Source organism: Apodemus sylvaticus, chromosome 15, assembly GCF_947179515.1.
Source record: "Apodemus sylvaticus chromosome 15, mApoSyl1.1, whole genome shotgun sequence".
Classification (NCBI taxonomy): domain Eukaryota; kingdom Metazoa; phylum Chordata; class Mammalia; order Rodentia; family Muridae; genus Apodemus; species Apodemus sylvaticus.
The window spans coordinates 70,200,025-70,212,237 of NC_067486.1; positions in this window are offsets into that span (position 1 = coordinate 70,200,025).

The following is a 12,213-nucleotide window of genomic DNA, read 5'->3' on the forward strand; positions in this document are numbered from 1 at the left end:
AGTTCTATGCTTGCCAGAAACTACCTTGTGAGACACTGTCCCGAAGAAAGCAGAATTAAAAACCACAAACAAGAACCAAAAGGTTATCTAGGTCGGGAAGGCCATGTGTGGTCCCCGCGTGCTTATACTGAGTACTGCGTACTACTACTGAGTACTGAGTCAAGAGAGTTCCGTAAGATGGCTTAATTCATAAGGGTGCTTGTTACACAGCATGGGATCTAAGTTCATATCCTCAGCACCCATGTTAAAAGTCTAGCAGCCGGACAGTGGTGGCGCACGCCTTTAATCCCAGCACTCTAGGAGGCAGAGGCAGGTCTGAGTTTCTGAGTTTGAGGCCAGCCTGGTCTACAGAGTGAGTTCCAAGACAGCCAGGGCAACACAGAGAAACCCTGTCTTGAAACAAACAAACAAACAAACAAACAAACAAACAAAAAAGTCTAGGAGTAGGGACACGCCCCCGCCCCCCAAGCCCTTCACTGTGGGACCTAGAGACAAGGATCTGGGACTTGCAGGCTGCTGGTTCAGCTGTGGGTTCAGCTGTGAGTTCCGCGAGAAACCATCTCAAGGAAGGAGGATGCAGAGTTATCACCTATGTTACAGAGCACAGGCAGATACAAATACGCACCGTGGTCAGGGTTCTCCTCCATTCCCCTCTTTTCTTCCTTTGTTCCTGGATGAAATGGGGTTTTTAAAACATAAAGATACAATCCCCCCTGCCCCCAATAGCCTCCTAGACTGTGGTGTATGGTTGTCTCAAGTCCTGCCCTGCTGCGTGGCTGGGAGACCTGAGACCCCCTAGGGACGGCTCACTGGATTCCCGTTCCAGTTCACGGCCTTCCATGTCTTGCATGAACGTGTCCACTAGCCTGCTTTTCTCTCTCTACTTCACGGCGCTTTCCCATTCCTCTTCCGGTCTCTCCCTGCGAACAGTTGGGACGGCTGGGGGCGGGGGGGGGGGGGGGGAAGGCTCAGCAATTAAGAACATTGGCTGAGCCGGGCTGTGGCGGCGCACGCCTGTAATCCCAGCACTTGGGAGGCAGAGGCAGGCGCATTTCTGAGTTCGAGGCCAGCCTGGTCTACAGAGTGAGTTCCAGGACAGCCTGAACACGGAGAAACCCTGTCTTGACACACACACACACAAACAAACAAACAAACAAACAAAAAAGAGCATTGGCTGTTCTTCCAGGGGACCTGAGTATACTTCCCAGGAGCCACAAGGTGGCTTACAGCTGCCTGGAACTACAGTTCCAGAGGATTGGACATGCTCCTCTAGTCTCCATGGGCATTGTACACACGTGATGCACAGGTACACACACAAGCAAAACACCCATACATGTACCTTTAAAAAAAAAAAAAAAAACACTTAAAAACCAAAGAAGTAGAGCAGCCGCCTAGGCTGTGCTCACGTGGCCTGTGTGTCTTGCAGCCCGTCAAGCAGGGCATCCAGTACAGACCTGTCCATTCACGCAGAGATTAAGGGAGACACGACATCCCTCACAGCGCCCATCCCCGACCTTTAATTAGGTGTTGTGACGCGCTGGAAGCCGCTCCGGCCGTAAGGACCTCGATGCTGTCGGTTTAATCATTTCAAAGGCTGCTCTGTTTTATGACGGTGTAAAATTTGGAAGTCTCATATTAAAATGTACAATTAAATGTAACTTGAATAAATTGCTTTAGGCCAAGGAGAACTTTTCCCCCCCTTCTCTTTCTTTGCACCCGCCCCAGCCCTTCCTGACCCCCGTTGGTTCACTCTCTGCCTCAGCCTCCCCCAGCCTCCTCTTTCAGGGAACAGAATGCAGGGTTCTTTGAAAATGAGCATGCCAGAGACATTTGCCAAGCTTGACACTTGGGCTTGGGTGATTCGTGATTCTTCAGGCTGGTATGACATTAAAAAAACAGCAGCCTCTATTGCAACCTCTCTGACACCGCAATCCTTTAATACAGTTTGCCATGTGGTGGTGAACCCCCCCCCCCCCCCACACCACCATAAAATTATTTCATTGCTACTTCATAACTGTAATTACAAATTGTAATGTAAATATCAGATACAGGACCCGATGGGGTCGCAACCCACAGGCTGAGAGAGGGGCACTGCTCTAGAGCGCTTGGCTCAGGGATGGATAAAATAAACGACACCATGTCATCGTCAGCTGCCAGGTGTGCACGGGCCTCACCGTCCTGTTAGCTGTGCCAGCTCACTCTCTCCCACAGCAGCCTTCCCCGATTCTGGCTTTGCTCCTGTCTAGGGTTCCCCCACCCCATTCTTTTGCTCCAGAGCTCTCAGCTGCTCCGTTTCCTTTAAGCCCCCCGCAGCTGCCTGTTCCTTTTCTTGTCCTTCGCCTTATTATCCTGGCTGGACCACCCTTCCCTCCTCCACTGAAGCCAGAAGCCAGGCTGATAGGAAACTAAGACTGTTCTGAGTTTGGAGCGCCTTGTGTTCCTTGTTTCGGTGTCCTGGGAAAGGGACTGAAGATCATTCCAGCTTCTCGGCAGGGACCTCATGAAGAGACTTACCAGGCCTTTTGTTCTGCACCAAGAGTCTAGTCCATCTTTGTAAGGCTACCGGTGTGACTCACCCCAGGAAAGATGGCATCGCTGGTCATTCCTCAGAGGACAGGGTCTTTAAAATGGAGAATCCAAGGAATGCTTCCTTCACTATAAAAACCATCAGTCAGCAACAGAAAAATGTGAAAAAAAATATGGCAGACAAAATTATAGGGACAAGAATATGAGGCATATGAGCCTTGTTCTGTCATCTGGAGACAACCAAACCTGCCTCAAAGACTTGGTCCGTGCTTGCTGAGTGAGGGGAGCCCAGAGCTGGCAGGGCAGAAGATGGCTTCCACAGTTGGCCATGCCCCTCCAGAAGCAGGTGCCAGGATGCTTGGATCTGTTTTCTGTGGTCTTGATTTTTGCTCAATAATGTGAGGAAGGAGTAGTTTTGATCTTGTAGAATATCATCTTACTATTGCAGTGATGGACCTTAACTCTCTGAAACATAATTTTACCTGGGGGTTACTTTGTACATTAAAATATATATAACACACAATCTATTACCTTCCTCAAATTTTCCCATGATAAAATGCACATAAAATTTACCAGGTTAGCTACTTTTCTTTTAAACTGTTGAAATTTTACTTTAGTTCTTCTTACTGCGGTGGGGCCGCAGCCAAGGACTGTCATGTGGAGTCAGTTCTCATGTCCCACAGGCTGAGAGATCAAACTCAGGTTCCAGTCTCCAGTCTTGTTGGGCAGCGAGTGCCTTTGCCCGCTGAGCCATCTTGCCAGCCCCTCTTTTGTTTTGTTTGAGGCAAGATCTCATTATGTCGCCTAGCCTAGACATAGCAATCCTTCTGCCTCAGCATCCTGAGTGCTGGGATTATAGGTGTGAACCGCCACACCCAGCTTCCAACAACCATTTTTAAATGTATAGTTGGTGGCATTAAGTAGACCATAATTTTGTTCAGCTGCTTCCATCACTCAAGCTCAACCCATTATCAGTCCCTGCTCCCCACCCTCTGTCCATGACACTCTCTGCTATACCCTGTCTCTGTGTATCTAGCTACTCTACATACATACATACATACATACATACTGCATAATACATTCTTTCACTTAGCAACATTTCCATAATTCCTTTCATCCTAAAGCCAGATCATATTCATACAGACTTCTATATGCACCATATTCCACGGCTTGTTCAGTAATTCATTTGTTGATGAGCGCAGACGGCTCCCATTTCTGGCTGTCAGGATATATGCTGTTGTGACTGTGAGTTCTGCTTTGGGACATGTGCCCAGACGTGGACCTTCTATATTTAACTTTTTAGAAGTGCCAGCATGCTGCTCTCCATGACGGCTGTGTCATTTTATGTCCCTACCACTATCAAACAAACAGTCCAACTTCTCCACATCCAATCTGATGCGTTGGTAACACTTGCAGTGCCTGTGCATGGTGTGTGTGTGTGTGTGTGTGTATGTGTGTGTGCTTGTATGTGTGTGTGTGTGTGTGTGTGTGTGCATATGTGTGTGCTTGTGGGTATGTGTGCGCGCACACACACACACACACACATGCCTGTGCACATGCTTGTGGCCGTGTTGGGTGTGTCCTTATGTTTTGGTTTGCATCTCTGCAATGGCAGTAGCGCAGGGCATTCTTTTGTATGAGCCAGCTGTGGATACTCCTGGGGAGTTGTTGAGATCCTTTGCCTGTTTGGGGACTGCTTTCTCATTGTGAGACACTCTCCCCTCCACCCACAGCCCCAGGCTCCACACTCTGAGCCAGCAGCTTCCTGGAGCACCCATGACTCTGCAGTCACCATCATGAGGAGCCCATGCTGGGGACCCAGGGCAGTCTTAGGAAACTCATCTCTGGAGAAACACCACTAATAACTGGGTATGGGCTGGGGATGAGTCTGGGAGTTGTCACTAAGGATGTTAAGAAGGTGACTGTCTGCTTGTTTGTCCCATTGTCATTATTCTATATATTTTCAGTATTTCTGGCATCACTCTTCCAACCTTGAGCGTGGTGCCTGACACAGTCACACGCCACATGTGATATTTATGTCAACCATATAGATGCCATAGGTATGGCCAGTGGTTCCCCCAGATTGTATCTTCCATGACTTAGCCTTCTAAGTGTGTGCAAATAACCCCTGATGTTTACCCAGGAGGAAATCCTGGCAGTTATCACAAGCACCCGGCTGTTGAGAGATGCACGGGTGAACTTCTTGTAGCCCAAATCCAGCCCCTTTGGCACAGCAAGGCGCGATCCAGCTGCTTCCACCAAGGTTCCCTGTGCTCTTGGCTGCTGAGAGCATCAGTCCTAGGGGCATGAAAAGCTGGGGGGCTCAAGGTGCTCCCACTCAGCCACCGAGCCAGGGTCCGGCACCGTGGCTCTCACAAGACATTTGTCTTCTAGTCCTGCGTTAATCAGGCGAGGCCGGTCGCTAGTGAAGCTCACACCTTGGCACAGGAAGGCTCAGAGAGGGAGGGTGAGGACTGGCAGAGCTGAGACTTGATGCCATCAGAGGCACGGGCCCTCTCTGCGACGGAGACCCTGTTCCAGGCTGCTGAGAGCACACTGAGCGCTGGGTGGGCCTTCACAGCCATCCGCTCCATCCTCCGTTTCTCGGCCTCCTCCTCTCTAATAGACACTCTTATCTCACCTGTGGGCATGTTGAATCCTCAGACCTTAAAAAAATCCATGGCAGACTGTGATGGAAGACACCTGTCATGTTCCTCCAGACCCACAGAAAACCAGGACCTAGTGAATCCTCATACAGATAGACTACATGGTGGTGATGTCTCATAGGAGGGCCCTGGATGGGGGGACCACCAAGGCACCCCAGCGGAGCATAGCTAAGGTCTTGAGTTTGGCTCCCCAGCACCTAGGTAGCAGCAGGATATGGCACCAGTAAGCCTGGGCTGGGTAGGCAGAGCCTGGCGGACATGCCCGGGACTTGCTGACCAGCTAGGCTGTCCAGTCACTAAGCTCCAGGTTCACCTCATTTAAACATGAGGCGAAGGGCCTGTCTGAGGGATATGTTCCTCTCGCTGGGCTGCCCTGCCTGACCTCAGTGGGAGAGATGCACCTAGCCTGTAGATACTGAATGTGCCAGGGTGGGGGGACACCCAAGGCGGGTCTCCACCCTCTCAAAGGAGACGGAGAAGGGGGAAGGGGAAGGATTGTGGGAGAGGGTGACCAGGGGATAGTGATAAAGATGTAAAGTGAATCAATTTTTGAAAATGAGGTGAATGGCCAGCAAGATGGCTCAGCTCGTAAAGGAGCTTGCTGCTAAGCCTGACAGCCTGAGTTCGAGCCCCGGACCCACAGGGTAGAGAGAGAACTGATTCTTGAAAGTTGTCTTCTGGCTTCCATGCATGTTCCTGGATAGATAGATAGATAGATAGATAGATAGACAGACAATAAATGAATAAATAAATAATAAATTTAAAAATCCAAACAGAGTGAAAAGGAGTTGAGGAGGATGCCTCTGACTCCTACATGCATGCACACATATGTGCACATGCACCTGCACACACACACACACACACACTCAGAACACACATATGTCACACGCACAGCACTCATTCCGGGCTTCCCCTCGGGACCCCTGCTTCTCCTTACTCTCCACAGGAGCCAAGGGCTCCGCCATCCTCCCAAGTGCCTCTTTCTAAGTCCTTCTCCATCTCCTCCTCCCGTCTTCCCTCTTCCCTTAGTTCTGCCACTCACTGCTGCCTCTTTATAAATGTTAATTGCATTTACTTAATTTGTTATAATTATGCATGATTGGAGCCTTGCGAATGTCACGGCGATCAAAGGATAACTTTGTGGAGCCAACTCTCTCCTTTATAGGGACTTCAGGGTGCTCTCTCTCTCTCTCTCTCTCACACACACACACACACACACACACACACACACACACACACACTTCAGGAAGCTCAGACTTCATCTTCTCCCAGCGCTTTAATCTGGCATCTGCTTTAAGCCAGGGGGTTGGTAGACTCCAGATTAGTTACCATTTCTGGCCAACCTCACCCCTAGCTCCTTGTAGAGCTCTACCTTCCTCTGAGCTCCGAGGGGGGCTCCTGGCTCCCCTGGCCAGCTCACAGTGGGCTCAGCCCTGCCCCACAGCGCTCTTGCCTCCCCCTCCCCCTCTCCTCACGACGCTGGCCAACCACTCAGTTTCCCATGCCTACCTACATCTGGCTAATGGAGCACACTGTTGAGCCCACCCACGCCCGGTTTCACAGCTGTGAGAGTCTTACTTTGTGCCCAGTGCTTTGCTCGAGGTGACATCTCCCTTGTAGAAGGGAACAACCGGATAACTAAGCTCTGGCTGGTAGGATATGAGTGGGATATTTGAATTGTCTGTCTTCTAGATCATTTCCCCAAAGAGGAGGACCAAGCCCCAAGCGCCCTTTCTCTTGGCTTTTCCTCTGGCAGGAGTGTGAAGGCAGGCTCAGGAGCAGCTGTTTGAGATCACGAGGTGGCAGCCATGGCTTGTGGATCAGAGGATGACATCAGTATATAACAAAGCCACCATTCACATCTGGATGGACACAGCGCCATGATTCAGCTCTTGCGATACTGGCTTCCCCGGTGATGATGAACCGACAACCCTGCTTCATCCACTATAAACACTCCATCCACTATAAACACTCCATCCACTATAAACACTCCATCCTGGACTTCAACAACTGGCTGCTGTGAAACCCACCCAGCGATGCTCCCGGCCTCCATCACCCCTGCCTGAGCTGCTACTGCCATTTTTTATTGGATTTCCCCATTCCACGCCCCTTACTAATCCACACCCTACACTATCACTCAAATGTTCCCTCTTCCGCAGCAATCTTTCTTCTCTGGCACCACTGATCTCCCAGAGCACAGAGTTCTCTGTCTGGGGGCTGTCCTACATATAGAAGGGCATTTAGCAATGTCTCTTCAACTATGTCTCAGTGGCCAGTAACCTTTTCCTAATGACAAGAACAAAAATGTCTGTAGACTCTGCCAAATGTCCTGTGGAAGCCACCACAGCACTCTGGTCTGGCCATACACCCCTAACTAAGTGCCTGCAGTAGGCATCCCAGCTGGCAACACTCTTCCTGTGCCTGGACGGTGGCTCTGCTTCCAACATGACCCTGTTCTGGGGACCGCTACTGTGTTTCTCACATGCAGGATATGGTGACTATTCACACCTCTGTGCCTTTACAGACTTCCTTGCTTCTTCCCAGAAAGCCCAAATGCCTCCTCCTTCTAGCAGGAATAGTTCTAGAGTGTCAGCTCGGTGAGGAAGCCTCGTTCCGCGGCCTTCACAATCTCTGTGGTCCCCTGTCTTACACTTGAACTTCATTGTCAAGGTGCCTGAGGCCCTTCGAGTTCATCCCCTTAGAATGAATTCACTCCTGTGTGTTTAGCACCTAGTCCAAGACCTGGAACAGTTTGTTGATCGAAGGCTAGCACTTAGTCAGAATGCTGGAGTGAGGTGGCGTGTCCAGCCCTACAGGAGAGACGAGGGCTTTGGCAGAGTGAGCCTGCTCACGTCCCCTACTCATAAAAGCGGCCTCCAGGTTAAAAGCTCGCATGATAGAGTCCCTAACTGGGACAGAGCCCATGGGTGGGGGCTTCAGGCAGGCAGGGTTCTGCTCAATAGAAGGCAAGATAATACCTAGAGAAAGGACCCAAGGAGCTGAAGGGGTTTGCAGCGCCATAGGAGGAACAACAATATGAGCCACCCAGTATTCCCAGAGTTCCCAGGGACAACACCATCAATCAGAGAGTGCACATGGAGGGACCCATGGCTCCAGACACATAGGCAGCAGAGGATGGCCTTGCTGGACATCAAAGGGAGGAGAGGCCCTTGGTCCTGGAAAGGCTCAATGCTACAGTGTAGGGGAATACCAGGACAGGGAAGTGGGAGAGGGGTGATGGGGGACATGGGGAGGGGAGATGGCTTATGGGATTTTCGGGGGTGGGGACCAGGAAGGGGGAAATCATTTGAAATGTAAATAAAGAATATATCTAATAAAAAAAGAAGGCAAGATAGTTAAAAATGTAACTTTATTTTTACAGTATGTGATACTTGCCCTAATCATGTAGTAGATGCAATACAAGAATAATGTTTATTTCAATAAAATACGAACTAGCTGGGCATGGTAATCCCAGCACTGCGGAGGCAGAGGCAGGTGGATCTCTGTGAGTTTAAGGCCAGCCTGGTCTATGCATCAAGTTTCAGGACAGCCAGGGCTATACAGAAAAAAACCCTGGCTCGTAAGACAAACTGCATCTATGAAACTCTGTGACCTTCACTGCGTTGGGGCCCAAACGCAAGTCCTGAGCATAGCCAGGATGGTGGGAGGGGCTGAAAACCATAAACTGGGGCTGGAGAGATGGCTCAGTGGTTAAGAGCACTGACTGCTCTTCCAAAGGTACTGAGTTCAAATCCCAGCAACCACATGGTGGCTCACAACCATCCAGAATGAGATCTGATGCCCTCTTCTGGTGTGTCTGACAGCTACAGTGTGTTTACTTACATATAATAAATAAATAAATCTTAAAAAAAAAAAAGAAAGAAAGAAAAGAAAACCATAAACTACCCCTGGGGACCTCAGAGGCCCCATGGCCTTTGCTACCTCTGAGGTGGAGGGGCCGTGGCAGGGAGGGAGGTGGAGCACCACTGAAGGCCCCTTAAGGAGGAAGCTCGGGTTTTGTTCCACCCTCTGGCTTCTGGGGTGACCCGACTGACAATCACTGAGATTCTTTCCTGTAGGCTGCCCTGTAACTGAGGAATAGTGCTACGGTCTAACTCGGTGATAACATAGAGAAGCGCCTGCTGCCTTGCCGCCATGTTACTGTTTAGAGGAAAGCTGAGACAAGTAGCAGGGAGAATGGCGCACAGAGGGAGCTGCGAGATGGGTCATCACCGTGCTCCCTGGAAGGCAGGGGTGCTCCTCTGAAGTTAGGGCCGTGTTATTCTTTTATTTTTATTTTTTTTTATTTTTTGGTTTTTCGAGACAGGGTTTCTCTGTGTAGCCCTGGCTGTCCTGGAACTCACTCTGTAGACCAGGCTGGCCTCGAACTCAGAAATCCACCTGCCTCTGCCTCCCCCAAGTGCTGAGATTAAAGGCATGCACCACCACCGCCCGGCTTGGGGCCTTGTTATTCTTACCCTCAGTGTGGGGTCTCCTGGGGAAATGTCAGTTCCTTTGGTTCAGATGCACAGGTCTAAGCCCTTCTTTTCCTGCCCTGGGAAATTCAGACGTGCCTTCTGAACGCTATGTTTGGTACGTTCGCGGTCATTCTATAGGAGGAGACAGCCTTGCTGTTCTGTTGCCGCTGCGTAGAACAAGGCAGGTTGTTCTGTTGCCCGCAGACTTGCTACCCTTGGATGCTCGCTGTCATCTTCACGTTGTCACTCTAGTGGGGGAATCCGTGGGATGACAATGCCACATGTCATGGCTCTATGAGGGATTTCCTCCATGGAGTAGAAGCTGGGTCCCAGAGCCCCAGCTGTCTCTTCCCTTCTTTCCCCTCATTATTCCTCTCCGTCTCCCCGTCTCCCCGTCTCCCTCTCCCTGTCCCTCTCCCTGTCCCTCTCCCTCTTCCTCCCTGTCTCTGTCTCTCCCTCTCTCTCTCTCCTACCTATTTATCATCCATCTTTTTATCTATCTATCTATCTATCTATCTATCTATCTATCTATCTATCTATCTATCTAGTGTGTGAAAGACAGAGAGGATATGTGTAAGAGATCTGTGGGAAAGTCTGGGTGCTAGCACACCATGGCGTGCAGATGGACGCCAGAGGACAGCTTTAGGAGTCAATTCCCTCCTATCACCTTATTGAGGAAGGGCCTCTCTTGTCCCTGCTATGCTGCAGCACCAGGCTAGCTGGCCTGCAAATCTTGAAGCAGGAGAGTTGGGACTACAGGTGAGTGTCTAGCTCTTTTACACAGGTTTCATCTCAGGCCTCCATAGCTAGCTTTCGTACCAACTGAGCCACCTCTCAGGTCCCAGTAACCTTCTTAAGGAAACAGATCCACACGGGTCTGGGGGAGGGGCCAGGCTCCCCTTCAGCTCTTCAGCAAACCTGGTCCTTCTGGTTCTCCCCACGGGGTGGATAGGAAGTAGGCCCGGAGGCCACAGGGCCTCAGGGTGGTGACTCAAGATTTTGCTTTCAGCAGTCATAGGTCTTACTGTGGGGGCTGACGGGGCACCGTGGCGCTTTCTCACCCTTGAGAAAGTGCAAGTGTAATAGGCTGTAGAGGGCACCCCAGGGTGGTCCTCATGCTCATCCTGGTTACTGTACGTCAGCCACAGATTATCACGAGAGCCAGGAACTTGGCATCCTCTCCCCAGTCCAGCATCCACAGATACCTCCGATCGAGATCGATCATCCTTCTTCCGCTGTGTCTGGTGGCTCCCCACTGCTGCCAGCCAGGTCACACACTCCTCGGGGAGGCATCCCAAGCATCCTCAGCTCCTTCACAAATCTGGGCTTCAGACGCACATTTGGCCAAGCCCCGGTCCTCGCTCTGCCTTCATGGTTACCCTGATTCACGCCACTGAGTTTCAGCGCCATGCCTGCAAATGCTTCTGCTTCTCCTTTTACCCTCCAAGGGCTGTTGTGTTCCTCACACCGAGTCCCCCTCCCCCAGAATCTGTTCACAGTCCTCTGTCCACACAGCCTGTCTAAGTAGTGCAGTTTTTTTTTTTTAACTCACTGCAGTCATGCCTGTTTGAGGACTTAATACCACGGAGGTCCGAACCACACAGAACCCATGGGTTTGGATTCTGCCTCTGCGGACCCTGAGGAGTCAGCACTGGCTTGGGCCCTGCGTTGGAGATAACGACTTTATTTGCAGTATGGAGAACTTCTGATAGACCAATCGTTCTCTTCCACCCCCCGCCCCCCGCAAGGGGACATTTAGCAATGTCTAGGGACACTTTTGGCTGTCACCACTTGTGTCTGTGATGTTGTCTTATCCTGCAAAGCACTGGGAAGCCCACCCAACCCTGAACGTCACTGTGACATGAATGAAAGGTAAGATGTAGAGAAAGCAATATGGAACGGTGAGACAGGTTCTTCAGCACACCCACCTTACAGCCGAGCTGTGTGGAGAATGGTCATCCTTCGATGTACCCGGTGTTGGCTACAGCTCCCAACACAGTAACTACAACCTAGTGCAGTGACCATGTGTAGGAAGTGAAGGAGGGGAATGGACAGGGGGAATATTCTTATTTTTGGAGGTCCACGGGCAGGATGTTTATGGCCCTGGGTTCAAGATGTTGGCGGTAAGAAGGAAGATGCTCTCCTGTGGAATCTTAGTGGGAAAGGAGGCTAAGGTTGGGGAGCCGGGGCTGGGGTGTGGTGGCAGCGTTCTCCTTGTTTCATGGCCAGGGCACTTTTGTTTCTGGCTGTGATTCATGGTACAGCATGATTCAGGCTGTAGGGCTTGACCACGGCAAGCCGCAGAATGACTGTTTCGGTAATAACACCGCACTTTTATGTCTCCCCTTTCATCGCAGATCTCAAAGCGCCCTGCAAACATTAATTAAGGCTCTTGGCATTCCAGGAGTTGGGGGGGGGGGTGGTGCAAGGATCGTTCTGGCCGCTTGGCGGAGAAGGTAAACCCAGCCAAGGCTGCTACAGCCTTTAAGCGCTTTGCTTGAGGGTAGGTCACAGAAAAGAAGCCGAGGTCTGATGGCCCCCTC